Source organism: Phalacrocorax carbo, chromosome 9 (genome assembly GCF_963921805.1).
Source record: "Phalacrocorax carbo chromosome 9, bPhaCar2.1, whole genome shotgun sequence".
NCBI lineage: Eukaryota > Metazoa > Chordata > Aves > Suliformes > Phalacrocoracidae > Phalacrocorax > Phalacrocorax carbo.
Window position 1 is genome coordinate 9,327,521 of NC_087521.1, and position 12,702 is coordinate 9,340,222.

At 34.3% G+C, this 12,702-nt stretch overlaps 1 protein-coding gene across 2 annotated transcripts in view; it reads left to right on the top strand.

Annotated features, from left to right (window-relative positions):
- NPAS3 (neuronal PAS domain protein 3) overlaps window positions 1-12,702 on the top strand; it is a 628,382-nt gene that overhangs the window by 215,721 nt on the left and 399,959 nt on the right. The window lies entirely within an intron of this gene.

Here is a 12,702-nt window from a genome sequence, read left to right on the forward strand (position 1 = left end):
ATCTGAATTTGAATGTTTTTCAACTCAGTACCTGAATATTTCTTTAAACAAAAAAGATTTTTTTCCCCATGTTTGGAACAGATATTGTTATCAGTAATAGACTGAAATGTTATTTAATAGAAATTCTTTTATTTCCAATTTAGATTTTCCAGACTTTCCTGTCTTAGATAACATTTACTAAGTATTTGAATTATATTTTTCTTTGTATTTTACTGGGCAGCTTATGTACTGAAAGCATCACCTAAGTACCAATAACACATTCTTGACTGAATAATGATGTATGTTGAATGATACTTTTTTTGTCTTATAAATGGATGGCAATTTACACAGCTGTGGATGTGGGATGTTTCAATCCCAGACCATGTTGTAAGAAAAATTGAATGACAGTGAGCAAAACAGCAGTAATTATAAAACTAATTACTAAATGCTGATGATGCCCATAGGCTTTGCATAACTAAAATTAGAAAAGGAAATTGCTTTCGGCTTCAGAGAGGCAACATGCTAGTTATTTCACTGTTTCAGTCAAAATGGAACATGGTGTATAAAGTTCAATCAGGGAAAAAAACCCACATTAGTTTATGCACATATTTTTTTTACACAAAAATGTTAAAGAATTCATCCTTTTTGTCTTTTAATGCAAATGTATCTCTGACATAAATCAAGAAAAGTGATGGAACTACTTGTTGAACATCTTTCTATATAGCTTTACAAGGCCTAATTTACCATTGAATTACTTTAGCTCTGCTTTTTATCAAAAAACCTAGATGAATATAAAAAAGGAAGTCTTTCCTATCACCTAGGCCCATATGAAATAAATGTTTGGAGTAAAAAACAGAAGACTGGATTTCAAAATTCCCTCAGCTGAGTGCCAGCTCCTATTATATGTATCCCAGGTAGTTATGGGGACCATATTAATTTGTGTTTTCCCAAGGATAGAACTGCTAGAATAAATCTTAATGACTACTTTGAATATAGGATATTTTATTATTTTATGTTCATGCCTATATTACATATACATTAATGCATACCTGTGTTTAATTACATACATACAGGCATAAAATGGTTAAATGGAGCTTACATATATTAATAGACAAATTTAATGTGCCTTATCCAGGAGTGCAACATGTATTTCAGTGGCTTATTTTAAATACTGCATTTATACTTTTTTCTGCAGAAAATGAGAATCCCTTATGCATTCTTAGAACATTTCTTTAAAAAATAATAAATTAAAAAAAGGATTAAAACATTGATCAGCTCATGAGCTAAAAAGTATTAGTGACCTAAAGACAAAGCAGCGACAATTCAGGAAGCACACGAGGATTACCATTTGCACGGCTCAGCTTAACATTTAGAATCTATGCTGTTGATTAATACAAAATTACACGGACATTACGGGATTTATCCTTGAATTCAGGGTTGTGTGGTTTTTTGTTGTGTTTTTTTTAATTCCCAATTTTTCTTTCAATTTTTTTAGCTGAGCTGGAAATATTTCTATTTGTCCTATGGGAGTTACTGATAGATAGCACCTTCTCAAAGGCTTGAAAGGAATGCTCATTGCGTTCTTGTCCATCAATATATGTCAAATGAATAAAACCCATCAAGTTTGAATATGTACTTTTAACTTCCAAGTAGATGAAATATATCCAGATTTTACAGCTGTTGATAATGGAATCTAAAAACGAAAATTACAAATTCTGTAATCTGAATTATTTTTAGGATTGTATATCTTATGAAATTTTCTGGATTTTGGTAAGTACGCTGTAAGCCTTAGAACATCTTTATTTAAAAATTCATAGGGAAGAATATCTTAAGTGTAGTAGAGTAATAAAGTAAATTTCAATATATAAACATTACATTAAGCCTTTTTTTTAATGTGGGCCACTGAATTATTTTCCATTTTGTATGTCTCAGTAAATTCGTGCTAAGGCAGATGATCTGAAATAGAGGTGCTGCGTATTAATGTAGAGAATAAAAAGAGAGTGTTTGTTTTCCTTATCTGATTTTGTAGAACCAAACTCTGCAATCCTTACTTTGATAAAGTTGCCCATTTAAAGGCAAATTTCTGCTCCGTTGTCAGGAATAGATTGTAACTATTCTCATGCAGTATTTATATGTATAATATATACAGTTCCAATCCAGGTTTGTAAAAAAGACTCAAAACGGTCTTGAAGATGTTAAGAACTAAATCTTGTCTCCATTCTTATGGATTTTGGCATTAACAGCAGTAGCATTATTAGTAGCATTATTTCTGAGTTTCAGTCCTGATTTCATTAAAATCATTAAGTGATGCTGGTGAATGGGATAGCCTTTAAGATGCACTCAAAAAAGCAAATCAGAAATCCTTCCTATAAGGAGGACACCATTTTCTCAGAGCTTTCTGTCATGTTACACTTTAGCAAATCTCTCTCTTTATTGTGTGGAAAGAAACAATTTATTTTCAGTGCTTGAAGGATACTGAATGTCTGACTGACTGCCGTCATAGCCTGTTGTTTTTAACATAAACATTACAGCTGTGTTTGCTTTGAAATATTTGGCCATTATCCAGTAAATCTGTGCTGGAACACGAAATTATCACCTTATGCCCTTCTCCATCGTAAGAAAGTGCTGTTGTCAATGAAATATTGCTGCTGTCTTTTCCTACTTTTTATTTCTACATATGCAAGAACTTTGTTTTGTCTATAATCATTTAAAAGCTTCAAACTAGTGAATGTCCTGAATGGGTAACCTAACAGGCATACAAAGTCTGACCTTATGAGATTAAGTTAAGAAATTTATACTTGGCCCTATTTTTGGTAAATGTTTCCAAGGCCTTTAAGTTCTTAAGAATTTAAACTATCTGGTTATTCCACCATTTTCTTGACATATATGAAGAGACTTGTATCTTTGTCGTCTTCTTCCTTATTTACTCTTTCACAGGTACCATATTGTATCATGTGAGCTTTCAGGGTGTATCTACACATAAAAACAAAGGTAACTAAAATGGATGAAAATAGAAAACCCAACATAATCCCAGTTTTCCCAAGTGCTAGTAAGTAGGTGAGACTTACAGTGTTGACCCTAAGCTATGTCCTGAGTTACTTTTTTCACAACTGTTTCAAATTCATCTCCTTAACTCAGGATCATCAGTGTTGAATGCAGAAGAAATGGGGCTAGTATTTAATAATCATGTATCTTCTCTATTAATGCTGGTATCCGAAGTTCAGCATACAGTACATTGCACAAGGCTGGGTGTTTTGCTTGTGTCTATACATGAGGATAGAGGAATTTCCATATGTTCTACCTTTCTTCCAGTATTCTTGAAGGAGGTTTTTTCCCATATGCTAGCTGTCTTTTTCTAAAGTTGAAGGGTTTTCCTAGTCAATTTTCAAAAACCTTTCTACTCCTCTGTGCTTTTTTTTGATTCTTTGAAATACTTTCCAGTATCATAAATAACAAATCTCCTCAATTAAGAAAAAGATTTAAACATGTTCTTAACTTTAGGCATGTAAGTAGTTCCATTGATTTAAACAAGATTATCCATTTGCTTTGAGTTAGTAATCTATTTGAGTCTTGCTGAACTAGAGTCATAACAAAAAGAGTGGATCTAACATTAGGACAAGAATTACCTTCCCCAGCTTATTATCTTTTCAGTCTTTCTTTGTGTTTGTAATCCTTTATCAATTTATCAGTCTGTATGACAGGCTTATATCTTAGACCATTTGTATTCTGTTTTTCAAGTCTCTTTTTGTGAAATGCTAGATCTGTTGGTTTCCTGAAGTCTGTTCTGCATTACATTTATTGCATTCTCTACACGGTGTTTTTAAGAACTTATAAGATTGATTTTAACCACATGCATTTAGATTGCAGAATTTGGTTTGAAATCATTGCAAGGACAACCAAAGCCCTTGTGAGTTAAATCTCCAAGATGTTATCATTGTATGATAAATTTAGCTGATTTCTGCCTGTTCTGTGTTATTGGCACAAGGGAGTGCATCAAAGGTGTTTAGCACAAATAAACTATGTAGTTATCTTAGAAAAGAAGCCTCTGTTTTTACCCAACAAGATTGGGTCCACTTTCTCTATGATCAGAGTATTACAAAGCTAGCAAAGAATAATTTATATCAGAGGTTCTGTGATGGAATGAAATGGAGCTCTTTTGAAGTATGATCTCTGAAAGCACAGCATGAAGCTCAAATAAAGTGAAGGACATTCGCTATTACAAGTAATGTCCTTAATAATCTTGTTAGTCTAGTCTCCCTCTGTACGAGACAAATGGAACATTATTGGCTTATGGGCTGTAGTAAATAATTTAGTTTCCAATATTCAGGCTGCTTTGACAGTAAATTAAAATGACATGAAAGGGGCTTGTTGAATAAAGAAAGTATCCAATCAAATTTAATTGGCATGACTAAGGCAGTAGAAATATGTTTTATAATTAAACCATGTTGTCTTGGAGCTTTATAAGCATGTATGAATCAAAATGTCAAAAATTATTCTTTGATACTGTGCATTTAAAACTTTGCATGGTGAATAGTTTTCTTAAACAAGGTTCTAGGCATGCATATTGATTCAACATGAAAATAGTTTTAAAGTTTTTAATAAGTCTGGTTTTAACATTTATCTACTGATCCAAGGATTTTCTGTAAAAGATTAAAATAATTTAGCCATCCTCTCATACTTAAAAATCTGGCTTTTGTACCCATTTTGTAAGATCCAGCCTTTTATTGGAGTAAAACTCTGCAGTTTTTCACCTGTTGTTACAATGCTGGATGGCTGAAATTGGTGCTAATAGGTGAAAGCATAAAAGTAGGAAACCAACAGGAAGAAGCAAAAAAGGGAAGATAAAATAGGTGACAAATGAACAAATAGTTTTCTTTTACCAAAATGTTTCTTTTAGTCAAGCAATTTTAGAGTTCACATATATTAACCCAATATTACCTAATATTCTTTGTTGAGTTCTTATTTACTCATCTCTCTGCCAGTGGAGTTTCAGAAACTGTATATTGATTGTGTATTTTCCTTAACTGCATAAAGAGAAAACATCTCTGTGGTTCCAAGGACAGTGCCTTTAGAAATTTGCACATTTCCAATCATTCTTTTGTTCTTATATACAACCCCCCAGTATATAATACTTGCTTATTTGCACATCCTGATGATACTTCTTCCTCTAACCAAGAACATACATCTTGTCCGGCCATTTAAAAGAAAAAAAAAAATAATAGAAAAGTTTACCTATGAAAAAGCCTTCTAAATGAACCTTGTCTTTCTTTGAAATTATGGACAGATGACTTCTCTCCTATGTCAAGAAGGTTATTTAAGTTACTACAGTCTACTGATGTCCTTGCACAAATGGATGTTAGGATTCTAAAATTGATTAAAAAACAAGAGGAAAATACATAGATACAGAAGTGGAAATGAACGGCAGAACTGAGCTTTTGTCTATAACCTTGGCCATGTGAGTACATTGCAGTCTAAGTGTGACATCCTGCACTGTCAGACGGTCTGGTTTCCAAGATAAACAAAACCTATGTTACGTACACTATGAAAAAAAAAATTGAAAAATCTCTTGTCAGTCCCAGCTAGCCTCATCTTTTGCAAGAGAAAAAGTTTTTCTTTATCTTTGATAGGTGTAGTAACTGGCAGTCCAATTGCTTGTCCTATATCCCATTCCATTCATAGGTAAGTGGGTGAAAACTTCCAGGTTTTAGAGGAATGAAGTCCAGGTGAAAGGATATAAATAAAGGCTCTAGCTGGTCTTGTTCAACAGCTGGAAGCCTCATTCCTCCTGAAAGGAGAATTGTGAGTCGAATGGGGGGCAGTCTGCCTTGAATTTGTACTCATGACAAATCTGCACTTGTCTTCTCAGGATTGTGTCCCTTCATACTTTTATTCTTTTGCATGTAGAAATATTTCAAGATTTAAGTGCAAAACCTTCTTAAATTCCTTTCAACATCTTCACCTTAGACTATTTTCTGACTCATCACCCTGCTTATTAAGCAGAATTTTACCAGCAGTGACAGTTTAGTCATTGATGTTTGATATCATGCCGACGAGACTTAAGTGGATCAGCCTTCCATCCTAGTTGAATCTTAGTAAAACTCCAGCTGGGGAGCTCACATTCCTCTAGCTATGTCATATTTACATCAGCATAAATATCAAATACCTTCACTGAAAATTAGTGAATTGAACTGCTGAGAGGTGTTCATGGGCCTTGACTCTGTTAGCTAGTACTGTTATTCTGGATCTCATATCTACGCCAAGTCTTACGGTACCCAGAATTCTGCATTTTTCTGGAATACTTTTTTGTGTGGTGGATGGTTCTTACAAAAATAAGGTTTCTGAGTGATTCTTGAAAGTGAATGACTTATTTTTGTATTGTCTTGCATCAGCTTTGTGTGAGCATAAATTCCACTGATTTGGTTTAACTGGCCTTGAAGAAAATATGGTGGAAAATAGTGAAGACTTTCATGATTGCTGACTACATTTTTTTGTTCTATTTACATTATTCCTTTTTTCTATAGTTTTTCTAGTTTGCTATTTCAGATTGAGAGTTGCTCATTTTTTTCTTTTTTCTCCCTTGTTTACTAGACCTAGGCACTCTCTTCTTGTTTATACCACAATTTTAATATATTTTTTTTCCCATGTATCTTTTTGTCAAGGAAATTAATTGGTAGAATAAGGGTCAGTTCAGGTAGACTCAAGAGTTAGGCCATGTTAAATTTACAGTGTTTACAAATTGCACAACTCACAAGAAAAAGATAAAAAAGAAGGAAAATACACAAAATTCTGCTTTGGTTGTTCATTGTCTTTCTTCAAGTGTATTGCTTTGATATGTCTCAGACTGTGTTTCTTCTTTGACACTGAAGAAATAATGTACTTGAAAGATCTTGTGAAAAACAGTGGTGTGTTTAGATTTACTTTTTGACATACTAGTGAAATCTAGTGTAGGAAAGTCAGAGGTTTCCTTGCTGTATGTGGTGGTGTGCTGAATTTTTTAAAATTTTTATTTATTGCATTGTCCACTTGTGCTGAAGTGGAGATTGTAGTGAATTCCCAAATGAAATAGAATTTGGAGAAAAACAGACCTCTCTCCATGTGTGTAGTACTTTCCTGATTTAGTATTTCAGGGCCTACTTTAGCAGGTAAAAAAAAAAAACAAAAATGCAACCCCCCCCCCCCCCCAAAAAAAAAACCCTGCCATACAGAGAGGAGATAATATACAAATGTATATTATATACATTGTATATATACAATGTATATTGTATTTTTACATTTGTGAATTAGTTAACTAGACAACCTCCATAATGTCAAAAGTGTCATATTTTTGTTATGAAGTCTATATTATATTTGGTAAATGCAGAATAAGGCTTGGGAGCTATATTATGTGAAAAATGACCATATGTGATAGATTTTTACAGAATAAAATTTACAGTGATACAATTGCTTAGGTTTTCACAGCGACACTTATTAGAACTTATGAGAATCATAAGAGGTAATCTGCTCCTAGGGGCAATATAACTTTGTATTTGTTTGTTGGAGCACTGTGTATTATTGGGGAGATACGTAGTCCATCTTGTTTAGCTCAGATGATGCTATACGGTGTGCCACAGTACCATAGTCAAGTTCTTATAAACATCTTACTTATAGATATTTTATGATTTTATGGCTTCATGAACAAAATGTTAGATCTTTTAAAACGTCAACAAAATGTTTTGACTATTTTGGCTGGGTTTTTTCCCCCTTTATTCTTTACTAGCCTCATGCAGAACACGTGTATTTTTCTTCACTGAAATTCATCATCCGGTATTTCATATTGGTGAAACATGAGAGTAAAAATAGTAGAATTTTTAAGGCTTTTGTGTAGACTCAGGAGAGTCTTTCCCGCAATATCTAACTGAAAAGGTAATGAACTGTAAAATATGTTGAAATGATTGGGGATTAAAAATCTCTGGCGTGTAGTGACAGTACAATTATATTCCACAGTAAAGGTTTCTTATATTAAGTGTAATAAATAAAACTTATTTTTTTTTCACTGTGATTGGTTGTCACCACTGTAATGATAGCTTTGACCTTCTTCCTCTTCAGGTGTCATTAGCCTGTGACCAACTAGTCAGGATGCTATAGAATGAATTGGGTTGGCTGTACATGAAGCCAGCTATTGAAAGAGAACACAAAAAAAAAAAAAAAGGAATATTTAAGCACAAAAGTCTATGTTGTAACTTTTGAGTGTTTGCATTGCTGTCCCTGCAAAACTACTTTACTCATATTTTCTGTCTTGCAACATAGTAATTTATCTTAAGATATCTTTAACTTTAGTCACTGTAGCTATCCATTTAGCTCTAACACATTTAGTTAGCATTTTTAACATTCAGATTTATATATGCTCATAGCATGTTGTTCTTCCTCTTTCTATTCAAACAAAAGCAGCCCTGTTCATCACTTTGTGGGGACGAACTAGAGGAGTACAAAATAATCTCCAATTTCTTTTCAAAGGTGGAATAGTCAGGTGGAGGGACATAAAATTTCCTTATTGAGTTTGGGTCATGCATTACCAGGTGCAGAATGTTAGGCTCTGTTTTAATATTACTAAAGCTACTCCAACATGTGAATACTATAGAAATATTGAAGTGCTAGTAACTAGACATAGGTCTTAATCAAAATTATGTGTCTTTTGTGTCGTCCTCTCTTCCCCCTTCAATTTTTCTCAGCACTCTCTCTGGCTGGGATGTCAGGCAAGTAGCTATCTTTTGGTAGCTCACCTGTTCAGCTCTCCATTGTGCTGTTCCTGTATTCAATAAGTGATGCCTTACTCTTCCTGGAGTTTGGTAAGCATCATTTCTACAACGAGTTTAGCTTCTCTTGGCTCAGGGAGCAATGAGTACAGCTCATTTCCCTGCTGCAGCTCTGGGATCCGTACAACAACTTCCTGTATTGACTGTCATTTTTAGAGGTAGTTATTTGTCGTAAAGGAAACCCTACCAGGCAGCAAGGCACATAAAAATAGGTGCATTTGTACTACTATTTGACAGATTTTGTAAATATTATTGCTTTAACTATCCTGTGCGATTACACAGCAGTGTGTCATTCAGCATTAATGATCTTGCGAACAACTGTATTGGTATCTACAGCCATCTAAATAATGATATTTCTACTCACTTAATGGGCATTCCTCATATGACCAGTTACATGAAATGAGAGCTCACTTGCTCTAAATTTATCTGAACCTTGAGATGGGAGAACTGAAAACTCCTTCACTTTATGAGAACTTTTGATTAGGGTTTGGGTAGGTGGATAATGAAAGAGTGAAACGTTGAAATGTGCCTAAATAACATGCTGTTACAAGCCTTATGATAGATTTGTGTTTGACTTAACAGCTTTTGGAACCTAATAAAAAGAACTTAATTGACAATTTCTTGAAATTGCTAAGAAAACCTAGTGATGTTGGTAGGGTATAATAAGGAGTTTTCTCATCACTGTCTTCAAGATTGAGCCTATACAAAAAAAAAAGGATTTATCTCTGTGGTAACTCTAAGTAATTGATATACAGACAAGGTTTGGTTCCAATTTGCCAGCAATAAAGTTGTAATAGGGTTTTCTCTGCAATTTTAGCCTTAATGTGCTCATTCCAAAGAGCGGTATTTTTCCAAGCGAACAAATAACATCAGTAAAGCTTACGATCAGTAATAGCCCCACACTGATGTTCGCATTAAACTTGTTAAATCAATTCACTAGACACTTTCTAAAGTGGACTGTCTGTTTACTTTGACTTGCACCCTGTGAGGATTTTCCATCAGTTACATTTATTTGAATGATCTTTACATTTGAAATTTGTAATTATTCATGCATGATTGTGGTTACAAATCTGTCTTCTCATTTTTTGCAGCTTTATTTTGGTGACTCCTGATCTTTCCACCTTAGTTGTATGAAGGGTATGGGTATTCAGTGACACACAGTAGAATGCATTGTATGTTTAGCCTTATCCAAATCTTAAATGAGCACTTTGCTGCATAATTATGGTGGCTTCTCTTGGTAGTTATCTATTTCGTATTGCTGTTTACTGAAGGTACCAATTCACTATGTGCAGTATTGTTCGTCTAGGATAAAAAAATTAACATATAAATAATGTAGGATTACAGTATTTTGAAATAATTAGCAAAACGTGGTAAGTACTAAATGATTTATTAAAGATGTAATTTAGTCTGATTTGCTGCATAAGATATTAGAGTGCAAAAAGCCATACTCTACTCTGCAAGGAATAATTTTGTAGATGGTTAATCTACCAACTAGGCTTCATTTTTCACTCAGAACAAACCTGGTATGCTACTACACACTGCCTTTTGTCAGTAAACACAAAGAGAAATCTGAAGTAATCAATCTTTCTTATCAGTAACATTCAGTACGTTTACCTTTCTTTTATTTTATTCTTTGGCACTATAAAACTAGAGTAATATAAAACAAAATGTAAGAGTTTAAAAGTTTGGAGTTGTTTATCTGGTAGCTGTGTACGCATTTTAAAAGGAAGCACAAAACCAAAATAATGGCATTACCGACTACATGCATTAAGGAAACTGAAAATGTGTTGGAAAGAACTGAGGTCCTGGAAAAAGAATTGGTTGCGGGTAATAGGAAATTCCTGGATAAGGAATCTCTATCACATGTTTGTAGCTAAAATCTGCATGGATTGTTATTATTATCTACCATTTTGTCACACTTCCAAGGCTGAATCCACATACATAGGACACTGAAGAAAAACCTGCTGCCTATGAAATGTTACAGCTGTCCCTTACATGCATCGCTTCCCTTCCTGGTGAAAATAATTCTTTACTTTTCCCTTAAGTATAAGTAAGTTTTTATAATGGACATGATTTTTTTTTTAAAATGGTAGCCAGCTTGATTATAAAAATAACCAGGCAAGATGCATTGCGGAGTACTTACTCTTTTTTTTAAAAAAAAAAACTTACTCCCCATGTGTCCTTATTTTAGCTATCTGTCTATCTAATCTAACTCCATTTTTAGGTATTTTCAAGGAGGTAATTTGCCATAACTGGAAGTGGTGATGTGGAGGGGAATGTCTCCTTTTCTCCAGAATGTACCAAAAGTCTGTAAATACATAATACTGCAGTATTATGAAGAAACAGGAAGGATGAGAAATATAATTTGCTGTACATACAAATAGTTCATCCAACCCAATCATTTTCCTCTGTTTCATTTGTTATCATTTCACATTGGAAGAATCCCATCCCTTAAGTAACCTCTCTTCTCTCTCTTTATTTTTTTTTTTTTCATTTTTTGTTCTTTTTCTTCTATACGGGGAAAAACAAACACCTCCTGCCCTTTCCAGCCCCCACCCCCATCACCCCAGAAATCATCTGATATTCCCATTTTCTGCAGGACAGAAACTCTAGAAATATGCTCTCCAGAAAATCAGTCCATGTATAATACAAAAATCTTCTTAACACTTCAACAGAAATTAAGAGGTGTACAGTCTTAGCCTTTTTAGACTTACTGAATGTTGTTTCAAGTGTAGATTTGCAATTTTTTAAACATGGAAGGTGAGGAAAAGTAAAGCAATATCTTGTCATTGTTTCATCTGCCCCTTTGTTGCAGAGCTGCAACTGTGAAGTAAATTGCAGGTGATTAGAAAAGATGTTGAAGTTGTAAGAAGCTTAGTGATAGATAGAAGACTTGTATGTGACTCACAGTTTAATTAGGGTAGAATAATAATTTACATAGATTCTATCCTGTTAGGTCACAACTGATTGACGTTTACAGTATGCTGATGCATCTTAAAAGCCAGTTAAATGTTGGAGCATTTTGACATATGTCGTCAGTTTGGGAAATGAACTCCAGAAGAACAGGGATGTGTAATATCTCTGCCTTAACTAATAGCTCCACCCCATCTTGGACATGGGAATCCAGGGTGGTTGGGGATGGAAACAGAGATGGTTCCATCTCTCAGAGGGGACTGTAGGTGAGTCCATGGTGCTGGATGGCAAGCAAAAGTTGGGAGAGACCCATCCTTCCCCAGTCTCTGTGCCTAGAAGCATCTGGGATTGTGGTACAAATTAGTGTTCCACCAACAACTTCATGAGCAATAGAAATGGCATTGCTGTTAATATTTTATGCAACTAATAATCTCCCTAATCTGAGTGCTACTGTGTGGAACTTCAGTCTTCACACCTTATGGTGGTTCTTCATTCTCGTGATTCCTAGGTAGCGGAGCTGTATATCTTGATTGGGTTGGTAGTAGAATGGTTGAAGAGGAGACAATCACAAACAGCATTTACTGATAAGCAGCTTTATGTTACATGAGCAAGAGAGGAATATTAGTATTGTAAGCACTCTGGCCAAGGAAGTTGGTCTTAATCTGGAAAATGGTCCTCATACACTAGAAGAGATGTAGGGCTTACTGACTTTCCTGATTTATCTCCTTCTCTGGTTACACATTCGGTAGTTATTTGTGGCTAGATCTCTGTTCAGAATTGAAATCCACCTGACTCTTGCCAGTATGTACTGTACTTGCATGCTATCTAGCAAAACTTTCAAGTGGGTTTCAGATTATGATTGTAGGAAATCTTTCAGGAGTTAAATGAACAGGAAGTGTCTTTCTGTTCTCTTGCTTGATTTTTTTTTTATACTGGAAATTGGGTAATTCTGCCCATGTTAATCCAGATCACTAAAACTATTTTCCCTATAAATTGAGTATTTTAGCTAAGTCCATTG